Source organism: Camarhynchus parvulus, chromosome 21 (assembly GCF_901933205.1).
Source record: "Camarhynchus parvulus chromosome 21, STF_HiC, whole genome shotgun sequence".
In the NCBI taxonomy this organism is placed as follows: domain Eukaryota; kingdom Metazoa; phylum Chordata; class Aves; order Passeriformes; family Thraupidae; genus Camarhynchus; species Camarhynchus parvulus.
In genome coordinates this window covers 4,222,105-4,244,271 of record NC_044591.1, presented here as the reverse complement: position 1 = coordinate 4,244,271, position 22,167 = coordinate 4,222,105, and the positions used below count along the sequence as shown (strand labels likewise).

Sequence of the window (22,167 nt, the reverse complement as noted above, 5' to 3'; positions counted from 1 at the left end):
GGAATCCAGTTACTCTGGGCATGCTGGTTCACAGATCACCTGTTGCTGCATTATGGTGGGGTAATTTAAATAAAAAAGAAGTATTTTAAATTCTGTGGGCCATGGTGAAGTTAAAGAACAGCCCAGGTAGCTCTACAATCCCTAGGCTTTATTCCTGCTGTGCAGCAATGCTGAATGTCCCATGGCAATACCCACAGTATGTAGTTTTAGTTTTTAGTAGTTCTGTCTTAGTGTAGCTTTGCCATATTTATGGGAATCACTTAATAATAGAGGAAATCCACTTCAGTTAGTGTCTGCTTGTTGAGAGCTGACTGGTCCTGTTCCTCTGATCCCTCGTTTGTAGATGTAAACTTGTTAACAGAACCTATGTTCCCGAGTTTAGCACCTGCAAGTGGCAGCTGAGTGCAGGATCAAACACAGCTCACTTCTCTGTGTGTGTTTGCTGAGTGTAGAATCAATCACAGAGCAGTGACTGTGTGTATTTTTCAAAATTGGAGTCCTTACCCCTCTTCCTTTTAGTGTCTGGAAGTTACAATCAGGTATTTATTTTTAACATACCCAGTACTGTGATAGAATGAATTGGGTCTTCAGGACAGTTGCTGGCCTTGGCTTTTTTTGTGTAGATGTTTTTGTCTTGGGTCATTTGAATTGAAATGTAAATAACAAAATGTGGGTTGCTGTTTATTCTGTGATAGTGTTTGTATTAATGGGGACAGGGCATGGAGCAGTGGCAATTCCAGTGGCTGTGGCAGATGATGTTTGGACAAACACAGTTGGGGGCAAGGAAGCTCTGCATAGGTTTGTGACAGAATGATGCTCTTCCCTCTTACTGGAAAGAGCTGCTTGGGATGAGGTTTAGTCACTTTAATGTTGCTGCTGTCCCCAGTGCAGAACTCTGTGCACATGTGGCTTTGGGTAGGATTGGTGTGTGGAGCTTCTTATGAGTACAGGATATGGCACAGTTCATTATGCAGCTGAAAACTGTTATTATTCATGAGCAAAAGCAGGAACATGCAGGTGCTTGGTGTGGTGTATTAAGTTAGGAGGAGAATTTGGGAGTGTGGCTGTTCTCCTGAGGGTTGTGTCAGTGTTTTGGGGAGCGGGGAGTGAGTGGCTCTGCTGGTGCTCGCCAGTGTATTGCTGGTGGGATTGTCTGGTGCTGTAATTCTTGATGGATTGTTTGCTGATAGACACAGGTCATCAGCTGGGACATTAAAAACAGACTCAGCCCCTGCCAGTCTTACTGAATGTCAGATTCCTCTCTCTCATTTGTATCCCCTCTTCACAAATCTCTCACTGAGGCTGTTATGCCATGGGGATGTGGAGCTGGGTCTGTCCATGGGTTGTAGCTTGTGCTGGCTCTGCCAGCCTGTGTGGTGTGGTGTGGCTGGTGCAGTATCCCTGTTGCATGATTTAAATGAAAGAACTTTTCTTGTGGCCTGAGATTTTTTGGCCCCATTAGCTCAGAGGGGGGAAAAAAATAGAAAAAGCCAGAGTCTTATGCTTAGATGAAGTCTTGGAAATTTGTGTTAATTATGGGGGAGGAAGGAGCTGAGCTTCCAGATTTTACTGCCTTCCCCACCCCCAATCTGAAAGTTTAATTCTGTGCACTGTTATAAAACTTGAAATTTTCTTAGGGTATAATTGAATAATAATGTTGGACTACATTCCCGAGGCATTCCTGAGGGAATAAATTTTTTCATCTGAGTACACAGGTGTTCTGCCTGTGCTAGTGAAGAGAGAAGTTGTAAAGTAGAGAAGAAAAAGTTGTATTTTATACTGTGGTATTTCCAGAATTTTTGTACTGATTTCAGAATCCCTGGTCTTGTGTGTGAGGCGTCTCCTGGACAGGGAGGTTTAGTAAAAGGTGGAAAATAAGTGAAATGCCTAAACTACAGATCTGAATGTGTGTGACAATGCTGTCCTCCCTCAAACGGTGTGTGTTGAGCAGTCACAGGAGTCTCATCACGAGCTGCAGAGTGTGAGTGTAGCAGACATTGGTGTTGGATTCATCCCCAGGATGGTGAGGGCCAAACCCCCTAACCCTGTCACAACCCAACTCCTAAATGTTCCCTTTGTGCTCCTTTGCATGGGGATGGTTCAAGGAGCCTTGAACACGGCTCTTGCCTGTCTCTGGTGGCCCTGAAGCCTGGCACACAGGTGTTCCCAGCTGTGGGGGTGGTGGGCAGCAGGGTGAGCATGTGCAGTCACTGGGCCTGGACTCCATTGGGTCCTCGGTGCTGCTGATGCAGAGGTCAGGGGGCAGCCAGGGTAGAGCATCACCATGGGAACACCACAAATAGCTTTTTCTGAGCACTTACGTCTGCAGCTTGAGAATGATGGTTGGATGTTACTCAGGATTGGGTAGTTGGGAGGGAGAAACTGTGTCCTCTGAGAGCTGGGTGGGCTGTGATTTTACTACTTCACATGTAGTAAAATCACGTGATGAGCAGCGAGAGAAATGGAGCGCTTAAAAATGGTTCAAACATGTTATTGAGATGCTTGCTTTCCATCAGATTGTGCATTTGCAACTGAAATGTTTGATGGAAATACATTTCCATACCAAGATGTCATCTTGTCTTAAATCAAGTTTATAGCGGTTTTATATTTCCTACTGAAGGAAGTGTTCCGTCTAATTCAATTTTTTTTTACCAGACATAGAAAATCTTAAGTTAAGCCTAGCAATTTAATTACAGATTTACATTTTTGAAATGCCTGTAAAGGTGCATTGTGCTTATTTCTCCAGCTCTGGGAGAGGATAGAGACGGGGCTCTCATATTATTTCTCACATTAAGACAGATGAGTTAGTTGCGAGAAACTTCTGCAGTGCTTTGTGCTTGTGAGGGAGTTCCTCACTCCAAGGGTTTAGTTGTTGTTCACTCTGAACCATTTTAGGCTTTGTGAAATGTAGATCCACTTTGGTTTCAGTGAGTGGATGGAGCAAAGGCTTCTGGCTCGACATGCTGGCAGCACACCTTGAGTGAGAATTTTGGGAGCACTGGATGTCGGCTCCCTTCCATGGGAGCAGGGCTGGGTTCTCAAAGCAGGGCTGCACAGAGCCACCCTCCAGGTGCCCCAGCTGAGCTTGTGTCCCCTGACAGAGGTGATGAAGGTGGTACCTCATTACTGTTAGTCACTTTGGGCAGCAAGATATGTTGTCTGCAGGAGATGCATCCCGCTGCTTTCTGTCTGGGAAGTGGGAGCTTCCCGGGGTGCTGGGGCTCAAGGAGGTTGGAGTAACCTTGTCTGTGCACAGTGCCTGCCAGACACCGGATTGCAGCTCTGAACAGAGATGCCGTTCGTTAACAGTTGGCAGCCGCAGTCATTAATCATCCTTGTAAACACTTAATGACACGGTGCGAGAAAGAAGAAAAAGTTAAACATTGGAAATGTAAAATGCTATCTTGGGCTTTGGTTCCAATAGGATTCTCTATTTACAGTCTATTGGGAGAAGCCCAGAACTTCCATGGTAGAAAAAGCCAGCGGCAATTGCTCCATGTGCTTAGGCTTGTCTGGGGGGGCATGGCAGAACTGCCCTGCTCTCTAGAGTCAGCCAGCATCCACATTTTGCAGTCACTAGGCTCAGATACTGCTTGGGAGAGTATTCAAATAATGCAATTATGAAACTGTATTTGAGCATTATTTAGCATAGGAGGAAACCCTCAGCCTCTGCTGCCTGGGGGCCCGAGTCGCGTGTTCACTGACATCTCGATGTGCTCTGGCGTCCTTGCTTTGCTCGCATGACAGTGACATTCTCCTTTTCACTTGACAACGAGTTATTTGCCATCTTTTCTCTAAAGCACAGAGAAGATCTTGAAGCTTTGGAGAACTGCCTGAGGGACGTGAGGGACCCAGACTGATAGGGAGAGCGAGTCTGGAGCCTTGGGGCTGGCTGTGATGCTCTGAAATGCTGGCAGAGAGGAGGTGAAAGCAATGAATTCTTGCTGCCTGCTCCTCTGGCTCCTCTGGGCTGAGTGGCGGGCAGCTGGTCACCGCACGGCTCCTGTCGCCGCACGTTTGTACATCCCAGCCCTGCTCTGCTGCAGACCCAGCAGCAGGGCTACTGCTACTGCTTTGTCTTTTCCTCCCTTTTAATTTTTCTAAGTACCTTTTAGAATTGACTTTAAATCAGAAAACTTTAAAAACCTCCTTGTTTTAAGGTGTGGTGTATTGTAACTCTGCACTGCCGGTTCCAGTCCATTCCTTATTCACCAAAGTAGCTGAACGTGTTACAAATATGTGGTGTTGAGCAAGTGTATGGGACCAGTTTGTGTCACCAGCCCAGCTGGAGCAGAGAAGGGTTGTTGGTCTAGGTCACAGTGTCCCCTCAATATGGCAAAACTCCGTGGAAAAGGAGCAGTGTTCAGTATAGCTCCCTGTGGACCCTGAAGTCCAGCATACTTTTTTAAATGCTTTACATCAATTCATTCAGATGTGTTCAGCTGGAGCTCAGGTTTCCAAAGCCAGAGGCTGCTGGCAGCTGTTGGGAGAGCCCTGTGTCTGCTTAGGAGCACTCCCAGGGCTGGGACATCCTCACAGTCTGTGTCAGCTCTGGGGTTTCTCAAAAGCAATAAGAATATTGAATTTAGACTAATTGCCTGCTGCCCACGTGATCCCAGTATAAAATACTCCAATGGTAATGGCAAATGCTGTTACTAGAAATGCTGTTGGTTTCTATTCCACCTGACGATCCCTCACTGGAGGAGCAGAAGGGAAGTGGTTGCAGACCAGCTTGTGTGTGCTCCCACATAGCAGCTCCTCCTGCCCCTGCTGCTCTGGCACCTGGAGGTGCCCTTGGCGTGGTGCTGAGCTGGGGACTGAGGCACATTACAGCAAGGGTTTGGGAATGGCAGGTGATATCTTGTTGGGAGCAAAATGTTTGCTGAGTGCTGGAGCAGCCAGAGCATCCATAAAATCCAGAGTGCCAGTGCTGGTTCTCACCCTTTATTTCAGTGCTGACGGTCTGTGAGGTGCTGTGCCTCAGAGAGACTTTGTCCCACCTGGCTTTGTCACCAGCGAGCTGGGTGCCTGCACTGCCAGTCGTGGTTCTGTTCCTCCAGAGCCTGCCCCTCCTCTTGGCCACCAGCAGCAATGTGAGGAACCCCACTTGCTTTAAAGAGGAAAGAGCCCAGCAAGTGAAATGCAAGGGAGGCAGTGTTTGCAGCGTGAGCAGAGCAGTGGAAGTGTTGGTACACCTGACTGGGGCTGTCTGGCGTGTGGGGGCGGCTCCTCCCGCTGCGCATGTGGTTGGGCTTTGAGGCTGATCGGTGAGCGAGACGGCAATTTCTCCAACACAAGCACTTAATTGTGGGTTTGTTTTGTGAAATTAATGAAATCCTGGGCTTTACTGAAATGTGCAAAGCAGGAATGTGTTGCTGGCATTGTGTTTGCGGTTCCTCAGTTGTGTTTACAGCCCTAGTGACTGCTGTGAGCAGGCTGAGGATTGAGCAATATTGGAAGGTTACCGACCAATCTGGGTGGTTTTGAACAAGGGCAGTAATACCTGTTCATGCTCAAACACAGATCCTCATCTTCCTCTTAGGAAAACCTGGCTTTTTTCCCCTTCCCTTTGGTTCACGTTAGGGCCAGTGAAAAAGAGCTGATCTTGTAATGCTGGGCAGTTAGTATGTCAGAGTGGTGGAATTGGAGTGACTCCTGTAAAGCAGAGCAAACGGAGGGTTTGGAATAATTCACTGCCCTTGTTACTTTTTTTTTTTAAACTCCAAGTTAAACTCTTTTGAATAAATTAAATTAACTAATTAACTTTTTTACACTTACTAATAGCTTAAAGAAAAAAACCCTTCACAGTTAGTTTTAGCATATTGTACACAAAGTATAAAATGTTGATGGTATTTACCCACCTGACTATCGTTAGTGACCTGTCACAGTACCTCTGAGTATTGGTCAGTGGTATTAGGGTTTTTTGCTGTTTGATACTTCCAGGTTCCTTCACAGAATGGGTGTTGTAGATGACCATAGTTCAGCAACAAATGTGTCCAGATACCTGGACAGTGGCTGTACAGTGGCTCTAAATCATTTGTCTTGTGGGAAGATAAGGTGGAGTATTATTTCCTCCTGTTGATGGATCTGGTGTGCTTTTCCTAGCCTGTCATCTGTTGTGGCTCGTCCTTGTTAACTGTACATGATTATCCTGAAATGTAGTATCAAAAGTGAAAGTGGAATCTGGTGTGTGGGGAATAAAAAGTTGGAGTTGCCAGTTATGGAAACTCTTCTTGAAACATGAGGGAGTCAAGAAAGTGGATTAATTCAGTTAGTATTTACCTGTTTATCCGCAGAAACACCAGCAGTAGTGGTAGGTACCACTGCATTGTGTGTCTGTGTCTCTGGCTTGCACAGCACTGAGTAAAATACTCACCGGTGTTACACAAGGTGTACTTCCGTGTTAGGCAAGGAAAATGGTACAACAAAGTCAATTTAGAAACTCAGTCTCTCTGCCAGGGCCTGGCATGTACGCAGGAATTGGTTTATTTGGGAAATGAATGGGAATTGAGAAGATTGTATTTTGTAGGAGATTGAAATTCTGTCATCTTGGTCTCAGGTTTGCTGCTTCTAAGGGTGACTGTTTCATTTGGAAGAGAAAAATCAGAGAATTTAGATTAGAAAGAAAAACTAGATATGAAGGAAAAATTAATGCAAATGAAAGCAAGGGTTATCTTCTGCTGGGGCACTACCTAAGGAAAAGAGGGAAAGGAAAGAAGCAGTGGTCTTTGTGGGGAACAGGGTCTTAGGGACAGCAGGAGAGGGCATAATCCACTGCAATGGGGGGAAAGAAAACCCAATTCTCTGTGCTCATTCCTTTGTATCTGCTGTCTGTGCCCTGTTGTTGACAGACAGCAGGAGCTGGGAGCTGTTAGCAGCACAGAGCCCTGGATTGAGCCAGGCACTGGAGAGCCCTGTGTCCCACCTTGGGTTTGTGCCTCCCCATTGTTGTCCCAGGGCTAAAATATTCCTGGAGTTGTCTAAAACTCATCTTTGCAAACTTCCTGTTACCTAAGAAGTTGTGGTCCTGCAGGCATGTCCCCGTCATGCACCTCTGAGCTTCCTGAGCTCTGGGGTCTTCCTGGTCACACAACTCATGTTGATGCCTTCAGACTTAATTATCTGATGAGTCACTGCAAGTCTGTGTCCGTGCTGTTGAGTTATTGCAGAGTTGCTGGGTTCCCAAAGTGCTTTCTTTGATATCGAGGTTGTCTGGCACATCTGCAGTGTGAGCTGTGGTGAGAGGAGGCAGCCCAGCACAGCAGTGAGGGAACAGCAGAAACGTGGACTTATTGGTTTGGCTCACAGAAACTGGAATTGATAAATGCTGGAAATAATGGCAGGAACTGAGTTTTAAGGTCAACAAGCAGCAGCTTTAGCAGGAGGGTTTGCCAGACACGGTTGCTGAGGGAATAAGGACCTTCTTGCATTCTTCAGCAGGTTCCTGACTGTGACACACATGAAGCAGGAATGACATGGAAAGATGAGACATTTTTGGAAAAACATCCAGGCAGACTAGATCCTTGTGCTGTGTCTCAGTGGGTGATTCTCTGACACTGGGGGCTTCTTTGCCTTACAAAAACCCTTGCAGGGTTTTGTGCAGGGAGTTTTTTCCTTGGCTTCAAGCACAGGGCTGGTTTGGTCCAGATAAGAGTATCCCAAAACTTAATGCCTTGCCAGGCAGGGGGAGGGATGCTGGAATGAAGAGGAATGAAATGCCCTTGGTGGTTGTCTTTCTCCAAAAGTTATCTGATGTAAATATTACGTTCCCTGCATAAATTTAGTATAGATAATTGACTGCATCTTGCTTGGAAATGGGCACCAAAGGTTGTTTTATAGCTTCTGTGTAATTGAAATTCCAGGAGGAGAGGCCTTTGTCTTGGAAACCACATTTGAATTACTTTTTTATTGGAGTGTTAAAGCAATACGTTACAATGTGAGGGGTTCAGTGTGCGTGTGTGTCAATAATTACCAGATTTCCACAGTTACAGTGGATAAAGAAAACTGTTGGAAAAGCATGTCAATCTTTCTCTGAAAAGCAGCCATCCAACAGTTGTGTTGACAGCCAGGAGTGTTCTGACCTAAGCAGAGCCTCCTTGGCACAGGTAGGGGTCAGTGCCAGTGCAGGACCTGCAGCTGATGCTGGGGCTGCGCAGCCTCGTGCCCTCGGTGCTGAAAACAGTTTGTGAAACAAGAAACCAGTGCTCCAACGTGGAAATGGGAAAACTTTAAGGAGCCTGTCTGCAGGGAGGTTAATAATAACAAGCCAAAGTGGCTGGAAACAGGAGCTGCCCAACATGGCTGCAGGAGGGGCAGCAGCCACTGGCGCAGGAGAGCAGCCGAGTGTGCTGCTTGGGCTGGGTGTGGAGTGCAGAGCTTTGATGTGCTTCTGTAGAAGGTTCTAGTTTTACTCACTGAAGCTCCTTTGTTTTGCAGAGATCTTGATGCAGACGCCCTTTTGGATTTCTTTTTAATAGTGTGTGACCCTTCACCTTTGATCCCTTGACCTGCATTACTTTGGTAACCATTTCATTTTTTTAATTTCATTTCATTTTTAATTTTGGTGTGTAAGCTGTAACATTTCATCATTTTAAACTGTAGCATTCTTTGACCTCCCCAGATGTCTTTTTTCTTTTCTATGAGGATGCCCAATGTTGCCTTTTCTTGAATAAACATTATTTCAGTTATTAATAAAATATGTATTTTTCATTGGTTTTTGCTTCTTTTAAGTTTAATTGTGTGTATGTTGCCTGTATAATACTTCTTTTGATCTGTGTTCTCCCACTCAATCTATTTTGATATTTATGTACATCTTTGCTTTTAGTTCACATTTTTTCTACAGTTGTTTTGTTCAGTAAAACCCATTCTTGTGGCCTGTCCATGGCCTATCTGTGTCCCCCTCTAGTCAACTTTTGTAGCTTAAAGTAACCTTGGGAGCATTTCAGATACACTTACAAATAAGAACTATTCTTTGCTGTTAAAATTTTTTTTCCTGTCTTGAAGTTAACTTTTCCTAACCATCAGCTCCAAACTGATAGCTGTTTTAATAAAAGATTAGGCTTCAGACCAAAATGAAAATCTCACTTGAAACTCAATTTGCATTTATTTTTCTGTTATCATTGGAGCCCAAAGGGAAGTTATCAATGCTTGGAGCTGTGCTTTAGGCACGGCTGTGCTTAGGGAAGCAGCGTTGTGTGTACGTGGGATGGCAAAGCCCCCAAAGCTTAGTTGGCTCTTTCCATTTTCCTCTTGAAAGGGAAGCAGTGGATAAGACAGATTTTGGCCAGATTCTATTTTTATCTGGTAAATGATCATATGAAATCCACTGAGCACGGCCCACTGTAGTACAGATTACTTTTTAAGTGTCTCATTATTTTATTCTCTAACATTTAATGCTGAAGTTTTAATTGCACACAGATGAAGCTGCTAAATGAGCACTGAAATGGATTTAGGTCTTCTCAGAGCCTTGTTGATGCTTATAAAACTTTATATCATTCATTAGGACTACAGATTAAAATTGTAGAGAGCTGTTCACATAGTGCCATGGACTCTGCTGGTGCCTGGCCTCTGGAGGAGCCTGAAGCTCCCCTGAACACCCTCCTGCTGACCCTTTCCCCAGGGAAACTGGACTGCATTTGGCTCTGCTCCCCTGTCTGGGGGTCCTGCTGACCTCCAGGGCTGAGCCTGAGTTGTCTCCTTCCCCCTCAAGTCCTCTGTGAGTCTCGAGGGATTCAGCCCTAGCAGGCTCTACCTGGTTCATCTAGTGAGGATGCACCATCAACACCAGAACCTGCTTCAGGAAACAGGTTTGAATTGGCATCCCTGCCTGAGAAAGGTATTTCCAGCACGGATCTCTGTGCTTAACCACAAGATCCCTGTTTTTAAACTTCCCTTGTGTGGCAGAATTGCCTGCTAAAATTAGTGGCAGATCCAGTATTCACAGAATTCCCTGCCCAGCACCTCTGTGTTACTGTGTGAGCTTCTCTGACCTTGTGGCTATGAACTGTGCTGGACTGCCACAGCCTCCATCAGTGCTTGAAGCATTCAGGTGGATTTTCCTTTCCCCTCCTGTTCCAAATTTTAGCTGTAATTGTTTCTGTAGACCTGGAGTTGTCAGTTCCGGTACACAGACTGCTGCTTCTCACCAAGCCTGTCTGGGATAGCTGAGATTTGGCTTTGGCTTGGGTTTAATGCTACCTGTCATCCTGAGGAGAAGAAGAATCCTCCAGAAACCATCTTAAACCATTTCTCCAGTCTCCAGAACAGGGTTTTTAAAACTCAGTGGGAAAAAATACTTACTTTGCCCAAGAAAACCCCTTGAAGACTCTTTTTCTCCTCATAACACATATTTTATGTTGGCAGCAGTTAGATGTGAATGCCCTGACTTTCCAGGGCAGCAATTCTTAAAAACCTTTATTTAAATGTCTGGAAACTGAAGGAAATCTCCTTCCCTGTGCAGAGGGCTGGCTGTTGGCTGCCTCCTGCTAGAACAAATAGCAGGGAAAAAGAAGAAGTGAAATAAAAATGTCTGATGTTGGGAATTGGAGTCAATAATAAAAAAAAAACAGAACTTAAAAGATGGTTAGAATGTCTTGTTTCTTTTTTTTTTTTTGTCTCATTTCATGTTTTCTCATGTCCATCCTGCCTTCTTTCATAAGGTAAGCACTGTGACCCATGGCATTCTCCGGGTGTAGCTCCCAAGGTGGTGGGATGACAGTGGTGCATGCTTTGTTGTGATATTTTCACGTATTGTGTTAGATGCAGATGGTTATTCCCAGTAATTGGTGTAAATAACATGGGTTATGCCTGTTCAGCTATTGCATGGGCTTCCAGGATGCTAGAGATGCTGAGGGAGGAGGAGGTCCAACCTTTGGGAAGGGGGAGATAGGAATTGTCCCCCATTTCATCTTTAAAACACAGTAAACATTGGTAAGAAAAGCTGCTTTGTTGACCCAGCAACAGCACTGCTATTTGCCCCAGTGTAAAATCTTATTTTTGCTGCAGTGCTGCTGGATACAGCAGGAACAGCAACAGCTGACCCTTGGATGGCAAGAGATGATGGAACTTAATTCACTTTTCCTGAGCTTGTTTTTCACTGAGCAGTAACTCAAATACATGTTTTCATCAAACACTTAATCAAAGAACTACACAAATGCTGCAAAATGTTTGCAAAGCAAAACATTTGTCTGTTTAGATATTGAAAGAATACTCTATTGAGAGATTTGTTCCTGCTTACGAGGTTTTTCTGTTACTCAAAGCCAGAATGTTGACAACATCCACTCCTGAAACAAGTCTTAATTTTGAAATCTATGCAATATCTTCTGCTGCTGGAGGCTTTTATGTATTAACCTTAACAGAAGGCTGAAGGGCTGAAATGAAATCTTGGCACACGTACAAGATTCAGAGCGTTGCATGTCTTGCAGTTCAGGTAATGCAGCTGGGGTTGGATTAACCTAATCTGCTTTATTCAACCTAATAGACACCTGTGTGTCATCTGCATGTGCTGCTTATTTAATAAAACATAGGCAGCAGCTAATTGCTCACTTTGGTCTGACTTCTTTTGGAAATCAGATGTATTGGTCAGCACAAACACACCATTTTCTGTTGACACTGAAACTCATCCAGAGGTGCAGGACAGGTCTGTATCTCCTGCCCAAGACTGCTGGGGAAAACACAGATTTCCATGCAGCACCTGACCCTATGCAATAAACTGACCAAGTGCCAGCTAACCCTCCTCATGTTTCAGGGCTGGTGGGTTCTAGGCTTGGATCCTGCTGCTCCCACTGCTCTTGTGCTCAGAGGGGAAGGGAATTCCCCCTTTCCAGGGCAGCCTGGGTGCTGCTCTGGCCTCACTGGCTGTTGGGGCAGCCACTCAGCAGGGAGGTTCTCTTTAGGGTGGGGGTGAATTTCTCAGGCTTATCACCCTGCTTGCTGCTCTGGGTGTATGTTGGTTTTCAAAGTCCTTAAATAATTTAATTATTGCTCCTGCTTTAATCTCTAACTTCTCGACATGCATTAAGGACTCTGATGGCTGAGGGGTTGAGCTGGCGCCATTGGGCAGCCAGCCCTGACCCTCTCCTGTGCTTCTGCTTTTCCTCTGCTTCAGAAGTAGAGCTGTAGCCCTTGACACCCTGCATTGGCTTTGTGTCTGCTAGAGCAGGGTCCTCTGCCTGTTCCCCGCTCTTAGATGCACATTCAGCTCAGAAAATGCTCAGTGATAAACATGTGTTTTTATTTCTCCTTCAGGTTTGGCTTGTCTGCTTTTCAGCTCTTCTAGACATTGGAAATTCCAGTTTGTGTTTATTTTCTCTGGATTCCTTCCCACAAGACAGAAGTGAATTCAGCATGGATTATTGGGGAGAGCCTTGGCTGGGAATAAGGATAATTGCAGCCTCTGGCTGTGCCACAGTTTCACTGATGATTTCTTTTAAGTTACTCACCTGCACTGTATCTGTTTCCTCAGCTGTAAAATGTGGGTAATTACCTCCATTGTAAAATGTTACAGGGTCTGCTGGTAATTATATGAACGAAGTGCTAATTACAGTGATTATCCCTTGGACCTAGTCTAGATCTGGCTGATGTTCCTGTTGCGATGAACATATGAAACAAATACTACAACTTGCTTTTCTCCATTCTTTGCGAGGGGCCTGGGAGGTGCCGTGTCACAGGATGTGTTCCCAGTGAGAAGCTCTGCTGCCCTGTCACCCAGATCCCTCTGCTCATTTCTCGTTCCCCTCCACCCTCGTGTGTTACACGGCTGTGGGCTGAGGAATTACTGATTCAGTAGTTGGAGCCACATATGATCTGATAGCCAGGGTTTATGCTGTGGCTTTGCTTTTCCTCTTGGGGATATGTGAAGGCAGCAGCCAGGGAACTGCTCCCGAGGTACCACTTGGGTTGGGGCCAGTCTGTGCTGCCTAGTGGCCTCTTATTCCTTAAGAAGTTCTGACCTTGATGCCAGGAGAGGTGTCCTTCCAGCTGTGGAGATTATTTCCCTCCTGTAAAAGCCTACAGCTTCAAGACTTTATTATCAAACATTTTATTTGCCTTTCTCCGTTTATTTAGGACACACTTTCTTTGTAGCTGGGAATAGCTCTACTATCCCCTGAGCAGGGCTGGGTAGTGGAGGAAGAACTGATATTCTTCAAGGTAGAAATGGAGTGTTCTCATCCAGAAAATCCTCCTGCTGCTGCTGGGAAGGTGCTGTAGTTTTTGTTGGTAGTAATAAGTCACACTGTATATCCAGGTAATGATGAGAGTCTCCTCTCCTATGCAATCCCTGCCTTCCCTGGTCACAGACCTCATGGCACAGTAACAACAAAAATCGTGCTTGGTCCACCTTGCTGCAGCTCTGCCTGCTCTGTTCTGCCACATCTTATTCCCTGCCTTCCTTGCTTCTGCTGGATGGATTTTCTGCCTTTGCCTCCAGCCTCCATACACCTGCTTCCCATCAGCCTCAGCCTTTCTTTGCCCTGGAAGAGCAAGGCTCAGTTATGCCTGCAGAATTTAGTAGCTGAACAGTTCTTCCTTTCTCAGAGTTTGACGAGTGCAATGAATTTTTAACTTTCAAGAGAAGGTTTTCGTTCCTGTCCGGAATGATGGTTTGGAAAGGCTTTCTGGCAATGGGAAGGCAGTCTTTAATTGCAGTTTTGCACCTGAATTTTCCAGACTAGATGCTCTTCTCTGACAGCTTCTGTCTGATTGATTGATTCTCTGGCCTGTTCTTTTCCATGACAGGATACTTGAGTGCTCCAGGGATGGGAGCAATGTGCCACTCCTGATAGGTGAAAGTGTTCATTGCCAGGCAGTGAGGGTATGGAAAGAACTTAGGTGGAGGAAAAAGTAGATGAGGGATTATCATCTCTCCCACGATTTGCTCTTGCATTGCTTTAGAGCATCTAAACTAGAGAGGTGTGTCTGTGCTTTACCTAATGCTCATCTGCCAGACTTGTTTGAAAATCCTTCATTTGGGAAGCAGAAAATTCAGTTTGTTCCTGCAGAAGCATCATCTATTAAGATGAATTAATTTGGTGCGAGAGGCTTCAAAAGCGAATGATGCCATATCCATGTTCTTACTGCCCGTTTCACATGAGAACTGGTTTGTGTGCTCTCTGCAAGTCACATGCTGAAGGATGTTAAATTACTGTGTAACCTGGAGGGCAATCAGTGACTCAGATTTGAGATTTATCCAAGTCTAATTTTGCAGTATTCTTGCAATATCTGGAATTTGTGTATCTTGGCACCACTCTGAATGCTGTAAATTAAGAGTGTAGATAAAACACAATTTTTTTAAAAACTTAAATATTTAGTAACATAACAATTATGAACTTTCTCAAGTCTTCTTTCTCTTAAAAATAAGTGCAGTGTTTGGTTTTTATTAAGGTGCAAAGTGTTGTGCAAAATCACTGTGACTTGTGACAAAAAGGCTTTAAGGTATCTGAATGAAAATGCAGCATCACCATGAAAACAAAAGTGTTAAAGCAAAAGTGGTTCCAAACGAGGTTCTGCTAAATGAAGGTTTCCCTGGTTTTGCGAGGCGGTTTTTAAGCAGTGATATCCTCCATGGGGGGCAATTGCACATCCCAGGGAAGGAGTTGAGGAGCACTTTGTATATGTCAGAGGTTGCTGCAAAGAAATCTGTTAATTTTTACTTCTTTTTGTCATTACCTGTCGCTGCTCGGTTTGTGAGCCAGTAGGTTAGAGATAAACACGCCGAGCCGAGCAGTGCCGGGGGCTCCGCTGGCCGAAGCCCCCACGGCTGCCTGGCCTGTCCGGGCTGTGCCACTGGCCGCGGTGCTTTTGGCATCGCCTCCTCGCCCATCCAGCCTCGCTCGGTACCGGGAACATGAGGCGTGCGGCCGGCACGGGCTGGCGCGCCGGAGCTGCCCGTGCCCGCCTCGCCGCAGGAGGACGAGGAGGAGGAAGAGGAGAGTTTCCATCGCGCCCCGTTCGCAGCTGCCCCCGTGTCTGTACGGACGCGGAATCCCCACAGGAGGGTGCTGCGAAGGCACTGAATGTGCAGGTTTGCAGGGAAGATGAGGGCTTGGAGGAGACGGCGATTGTAGGGCAGCCAGCGCCGTGGCTGTGAGGGGGCAGCGCCTGGGCCGTGCCCGGGGAGCGGCGCGGGGGAGGCCGGCGGTGCCCGCAGCAGCCGCTGCCGTGCTGTGGGCTCCGTGTCCGGCGTGCGAGTGTGAGCAGAGGCAGCGGCAGCACCGACACTCGGCTGCTGCAGAGTCCAGGGCTTGGTAGCTGCAAAGTGTCCCAGGGCTGTTCCCCTGCCTTCTGCTCGTGGCTGGTGCTGGACCCTTCCCCTGTGAGCATTATCTGTGGCTTCTCTGCAGCGAGCCTTGGAGCGCCCAGCTGCTTTCCTGTCTGCGTGTAGTATGTTTAGTCTGCACGAGTGGCAAAATGCATTTGCTTCCAAGTAGAGACAGCCTCCAAATTCTGTCCTAAAATATTTTGTAAGTTGGACCATTTTATTCAATGCGATCAGAGGAGAAATAACGGCAAAACCTCCCTTTGTTGCTGGCTGTGCAACCCTCTTCCAAATATTTTAGTTAAAGGGATTATTCCTTTTGCATAATACATACTCATGCCAAAAAACTTGTCTGACAAGGCCAGTTAAGCAGCACATTCATGTGATTCTCCCTTTAGCTGTATGCTGCTTCACCCTGAAATTGTGTGATCATTTAAAAGTAAACAACCCTCTACCCCAGGGGCTGCACACATCCATTCTGCCCCTCACTACCTTCTGCTGCTTTTCACTTTTAAAATAAACTTTTGAAACTGAGGATTATATAACTGAAGAAGAGACTTCTCTTTGGGATGACCTCTAGGACATGTGGGGGCATTTAGTCTAATTCTGTTATATGGGAGTGTGGGAGCTCTGATCCCTTCCTTTTAATGGCAGCAGGATCAACTGATCTGTTGGAGCTGTTGTAGAGAGGGGGTATAAAATCAGCTACTCATTGCATTGGAGCACCTCACTTGGAATCCTGGCACTGAGATCCGTGTGCAAGTCCCTGTGAGGTTCCCTGCTGGCCATGGGGGCATCACGGCATGTGCCGGTTCAGTACCTGGGTTTGGATCCCAGCTGTTTGGATGGAGGACTGTGTCCAGCAGTGATGGTGCTTTGTGTTGCTCTGTGGGTTTGGCACTCATGTGAAATTACATACCAAAAAACGCTTTTGGTGGGATGGGCAATCCCAAAGTTTGGCTCATACACACTGTGGAAGAGGTGCCTGGCAGCAGTGGGGGCTTTGCCTCAGCAGCCGCATGGCAGGACAGAGCTGGTCTCGTATCCGAATGCTGTTAGATGAGCTGCAGGCGAATACAAATAGACTTGGATTTTGGCCCTGTAAAGGGAGACTTTCAGCTTCCCCCGGGAATTCTGCCTTGGCAGAAACCAGCTGTAGTTCAGTGGTTTCTGTTACCAGGCAGAGTCTGTTTGGATGTTAGAAAATTAGAGCAGAAATTCCTGCAGCAGTCAGCTGTGTCTGCGTCACCTCTGTGACCTCTAACTGCTACTCCTGCAAACAGTTGCCATTAAACACAGTCAATAACCCCCTTCTGCATTCCATTGGATCGTCTCTTCCTGCCATCTCAAATGAAAAATAAACAAAAGAGCTTAAGCGTGCAACGTGCTAAATAGACTAATCAGCTGTGAAAATATTTTATGGGGGAATCTGGGGCAGGAGCTGTCAGTGGGAGCGAGCTGATTGGAGCTGCAGCAAAACAGCTCCAGGAGGCAGCCATGGGGACAGAAGGGAAAGATCTGTTCAAATCTATGCGTGCTATTTTTTTTACCCCTTTCTGAGTAGTTTTAGGAAATCCCTCCCTCTGTAAATTGATTACCTCTGCACATCAGAGTGCCTTGGCTCTAAGTACGCACTAAGCTGCTCCTATGCTGATTTGACTTTGCCTGTTAAATGTAAAACAGGTTTTAATCTTCTCATTTAGATGTTTTAATAGAAAGTAAATGTTTAACTTGCTTTGCTGTGGCCTCCAAATCTTTAATCCGTGGGAATGTTTTTAATGAAAGGAAAACTGTGCCTTTGTTTAAAGCACGGGGTGATGCTGCAGGCAGTAGTGCTGATGGGGGGAATTGCAAACCCACACCAGGAATTTTTGGCACTGGTGGATCCCGGATTTGGGGATTATGGGTTTAGGAATATGCTGGGGACAGTTCCAAGGACCCCCATCTTGGGACAGGCTGGCTGGGAATGGGTCTGTAAGTTCAGTGTCAGTGATTCCTGCCCCCGAATTCAGAATCAGCCCTGTGTTCTGATGATGTTACAGGGCTGTTGCTGCTCCAGTGAGGGGCAGCTGAGCAGAGCTGTGTGCTTGCCAAGGAAACCGCAAAGCAGGCAGCACTGGGTTTTGTTCTGCGCACTAAAGGGGGGGTTCTGCTCTTCTGAAGCCACTCAGCTTACTTATGATTTAATTTAATGTAATTTGTTAAAAAAGATGTGGCTCCAGGACACACAATACAGCTGGCAAAGTACTATGACAAAGTCAAAACTGAACAAGGAGTGGAGCACGCAGTAAATGTGGGTAGAAACCACCTAGGGGCAGTCCAAGGCACCTGTGCCCACTTTGGGGCAGGACCCACAGCTGTTCGCCCCTTCAGTTGCATTTTCTGCCTCAAATTAGAATCAGGACTTTATTAGGTTAAAAGTGCAGCAAGACCTGGAAGATGGAGAGTGCTGCCAAAGGATTTACCTCCGTGTTTCCCACCAGCCTGTGCTGCCAGAAGGGAGATGCTGCTCAGGGCACCTGAAGGCAGACAGGCACCTACAAGGAAGTGCTTCATAAACTCAACTTCCCTCATTGGAAAGCCAACTGCACCGATAAAGCTTTGGCTGGGTAAATAAAGTGTTCTGATTTCCAGGCCTGTATTGTAAGTTGCCAAGCTGTAATTGTGTAAGTGCCAGGGTTATAAATAGCGGGTGCAGCTGGCACGGCCCAGCCATGGCACACCGTGGCACCGGTGCTCCGTAGTGAGAATCAGGAGGATTGTTCTCGTTTGGGTTTTGGCTTCTCCTTTTGCACTCCACGCTTTTCCCACCTGGGCTTGCAGGGACTGGTTCCTGTAGCCAGGCCTGGCTGTCCTTTGTGGGACAGAGGCCAGCTTGGACACAGGAGCATCCTGCGGCACCTGGATTTGTACCTGATCTGTGCATCAACTATGCCGTGTGCAGAAGGCAAGGAGAAGAAAACTATTGGTAAAATAATAAATCGACTTCAGACTGAAACAGTTCATTATTGCAGCATCAGTACACTTAAGAGGCTGGTGCTGCATCACAGGTGTGTGGATGCCTGTGGAAAATAGTGTCATAAGGGATGTCCCAGCAGTACCTGCAGTGAAGGATTTGCTGTTCTCCACAGGATGACTGCAGAGCAGTTTGCATACATCCATGGGGAAACAGAGCTGCTCCTTCACTGTGCACCAGAGGGATGAGTTAGGTTTTACAACACAGTAACTTAAATATTTAATTTTCTGAGTTGTTGTTCTAATTAAATTAATATGCAATTTTTTTCCTGTTTGCCTTTTTCTTTTGACTTTTTTTCTCTTTGACCAAAATCCTAATAACCCAACAGGTCACAGGCACATCAAGATGCTGGGACAGCGCTAGGGGCTGAGGAGAGCAGAGTCGGGGCTGTGTGTGGAGGGTTGGGGTGTGGCAGGAGGAAGTGGTGGAAAAATGTTTGCCTTCCCTGTGGGAGTGGGGTTGAAACGCTACATCAGGCACGTGTCACCAAAATAATAAAAATACTGTGAAAGCAATCAAGTATGCGTTACCAACTTGGCGTTGTTACAGGCGGCTCCTCCCTGTGCAAGGCCAAGCCATTCTGAATTCATCCCCCGGGATTTGGTGTTAAAACATGTTCGCTGCCAGCTGACAGAAGAGTCAAGCTCGGATTTATTACACCGGCACCTGCAGTAAAAAATGACAGATGATGCGAATGTATTTAATTATCATTCAACACCACGTCTCTGCTTGCTCCGGTCGCGGGGCTGCAGCTGGCAGACACTTTAACTAAAGTCAGCGTGCTTATCTGGAGAGGGGCCCGAGGAGGCGGCCGAGGGGCACCAGGTGCTCCTGCGGGGCCCGGCTGAGCAGACTCGGGTCTCTGCACACACTCGCTGCCCCGTGTTGTCCCATCCCTGGTCCTCCCGCAGCTCCCGCTCCGCCAGGGAACGCGCTCCCAGCCCGGTGCTGGAATTCCCCGGAGTGTCCCTGCCAAGGGGGGTCCCCGGGGGCATCCCCCGGCCCAGCGTGCGGGCAGGTTTCGCTGCACAGCCGTGCGGCTGCCATCCCGCGTCCCAAAGGCCGCTGCGGTTTGCAGCAAGGTCAGGGGGACACGCCGGGACTGCCGCAGCGGCGCCGAGAGCGGAGCGCGGCTCCCGCCGCCGAAGCCGGGGAAGCACAGAGTGGGGATGCTCTGGGCTGCTGTGATCTCTGTGTGTGTGTGTGTGTGTGCAGCTACATGGACATGCAGGCACAGAGGTACATGCCAGAACAGAGATACACACGTGCGTGCACTGATAAACGCATGCACACAGACGCACGCATACCCACAGGTAGGCACGTGTGTACACAGATACATACCTGCATACACACATGCATACATACACAGACACACATGCACACGTCAAGCACGCGTGCATGCACACCTGCATACACACATGCACACGTGTATGCACACCTGCATACACACACAGACACACAGGCACATGTGCATACACACATGCATACACACATACACACACATACCTGCATACATACATACACACCTGCATACACATACACATCTGTGCATACACACACACACATCTGCATACACACACACACACCTGCATACACACACATACAGCCCTGCATACACACGTGCACATATGCACACGTGCATACTTGGTGTGTGGGAGGTGGCACAGGTGCTGCTGCCCAGCTGCCTCAGCCCCAGCTGCCGTGGCCTCTCCCAGCTGCTCTCACTGAGCTCTGATGGAGCTGCCGGGGGAACTCGGACAAGTCCAGAGCCTGCCTGGGATGCTCTTGCTCTCCTGGGGTGTCCCTTGTGCCCTCGGTCCCCTGGCATCACCCCTGTGCCCCCTGGATGCCAGTGAGTGCTCCTGGTCAGGCAGACCTGTGAGCTGCCACAAGCTGGACCAGTTTTTTTGGTGGGAGGAAAGGCAATCCAAGGCTGAGCTGGGCAATTCCTGCCTCCCTGAGGAATGAAGATTTGGGGTTGTTTGGGGGGGTGTCCTGCTTGCCTTCCTGCTTTGTAGGAGGAAAAGCTGCTGTTGGGGTTTTGTTATCGCTTGTTTGTTGCCTGTGCTCACCAAACCGTGCAGGGAAAAGGGGATTTGGGGAGGATTAAAATATCTGATTCTTGCTGGTTACTGAGCCTTTTGGACGTGAGCTCCAGCAGCTTTGTGTTGCGTGGAGGAGACAGCAGCCCATGAGGAGAGGTGGTCAAAGGAATTGGCCAAAAAGGAACAGAAAAATCTGATTTTTTGCAAAGCTTATAAGAGGAAAACTGAAGAATTTTGATCTTGCCAAAATACTTTTGACATTGGAATTTTCCTTGTTTTTAATAATGATTTTAAAAGCCCACTTAGTTGAAAGCAAAAGATAAGAAGCCATCTGGAAGTGAGGGCTTTTCCTCAATGCCCTGTCACAGAGCATCCTCACTGCTGTGTGCAGAGCAGGGAGATGTTTGCTTTTGGGGGACACTTCTGGCATGAGTATCCTGCACATCAAAACTCTCTTGTTTTTGGTGGATGTGGCGTTTCCCTTGGGGGTTTTGGCCAGAGGGGCTGGGCAGGCACATAAAGCTGTGCTTGTGGGTGCTGCTTTCTCTTAACCACACCAAACCCCACACTCAGAAGTGGAGCAATCAGCTGGGGATATTTCAGAGCGGGTGGTGAAACGAGGTAGTTTTTAGTATTCATGAAAAATGCTTGTGACAGCCTTACCCCAAGTAATGAGCAGCCACCTGCAGTTCAGAGCAGTGCTTGATAATGCTGTAATTAGATTGGAGATGCAAAAAAGCTCATTAAAATTAAATAACATATTTGTCACTGTTTTAAGAGGTGCAGATTGCCTCGAACCATGCTGGTCTCTTGACCTTGAGTATTTTGGCATAGTCCTCACTGTTGAGCACATGAAAATAACGTTGGAGCATCCCACAGGCAGGTTCATGGCGGGGGTTTCAGCGCAGGGTTGCAGGTGCTCACCTGCCCTGGTCAGGTTGTTTGGCACCTCACCATACAGAGCCATGCTGCCAGCACTGGGATGGCACAGAGGAACACAGGCTTCCAAAGGCATGGGTATGAAAGGTAAACTTCTTCGTTTTTGAAATACAGTAAAATGTGTTTTGAGTCCCCTTCCTCCCTCCTGCCTGAAGAAGAGCATGCAAAGTCACGACACTGTCTATTAACAAAACTGCAATTTTCCAAATATTAATTTTTAATGACTAATTTGTCTTGTTTTCAGATGTTTTATACACCACATATTGTTTAAACTCCTTTTGTTTCTCCACATGTCACCACAGCAAAGGCAGGTGTTGGGTCAAGATCTCCAGTTGGGGCATCCACTGCTGGCTTGGCTCTGCCCTTGGGAGGGCTGCATCTGCCAAGGAAAGGCAGCTCTGGGGAAAGGCAGAGATCATCCTCTATAGAAAGGATTTCCTTTTCTACTGGCCCAAAATGGCACTGCTGTCCAAACACTGTTGCCCTCCCTCCAGCTGTTGTGGCCACACGCTGCTCTTCCTCTCCAGAGATGCTGGCTGGCCAGGGCTTCTCTTGCAGTAGCTTCTATGCACAAAGAAGAGAATTAAAAACAAAAAGTGGGTTTTTCTTCCTCCTCCTCACTCATAGTGAGTAATTACACGTAGGTGTCTCGGAACAGGAGTGTTTACAGACACTCTGTATTTTCAGCATGTGGGATTTTCCCACTGTAGCACTTGGGCTGTGAGCAGCAGCAAAAGCAGCGCTCAGCCTGGTGCCTGGATCACCACTGCTTTGTTGGGAACTGAGGAAGAGGAGGGAATGCTCTTGAGCATGGAGTATCCTTGTGGGATCATGGCCCTTTGGTGTCCACAGGAAGGGAGTTTGTAGCACAGCTTCTGGCACATTAAAGATAAACTTCTTTTTGTTGTATT

At 47.0% G+C, this 22,167-nt stretch overlaps 1 protein-coding gene across 4 annotated transcripts in view; it reads left to right on the top strand.

The window, feature by feature from the left end:
- CAMTA1 (calmodulin binding transcription activator 1) overlaps positions 1–22,167 on the top strand; it is a 248,199-nt gene that overhangs the window by 24,699 nt on the left and 201,333 nt on the right. Inside the window, exon 3 of one of the 4 annotated variants that reach the window (XM_030963988.1) lies at positions 8,437–8,520. The exons of the other annotated variants lie outside the window; for them this stretch is intronic. The gene's annotated coding sequence lies outside the window, so the exon portion shown is untranslated. The remainder of the gene's footprint in view (positions 1–8,436; positions 8,521–22,167) is intronic. 4 annotated transcript variants of the gene reach the window in all.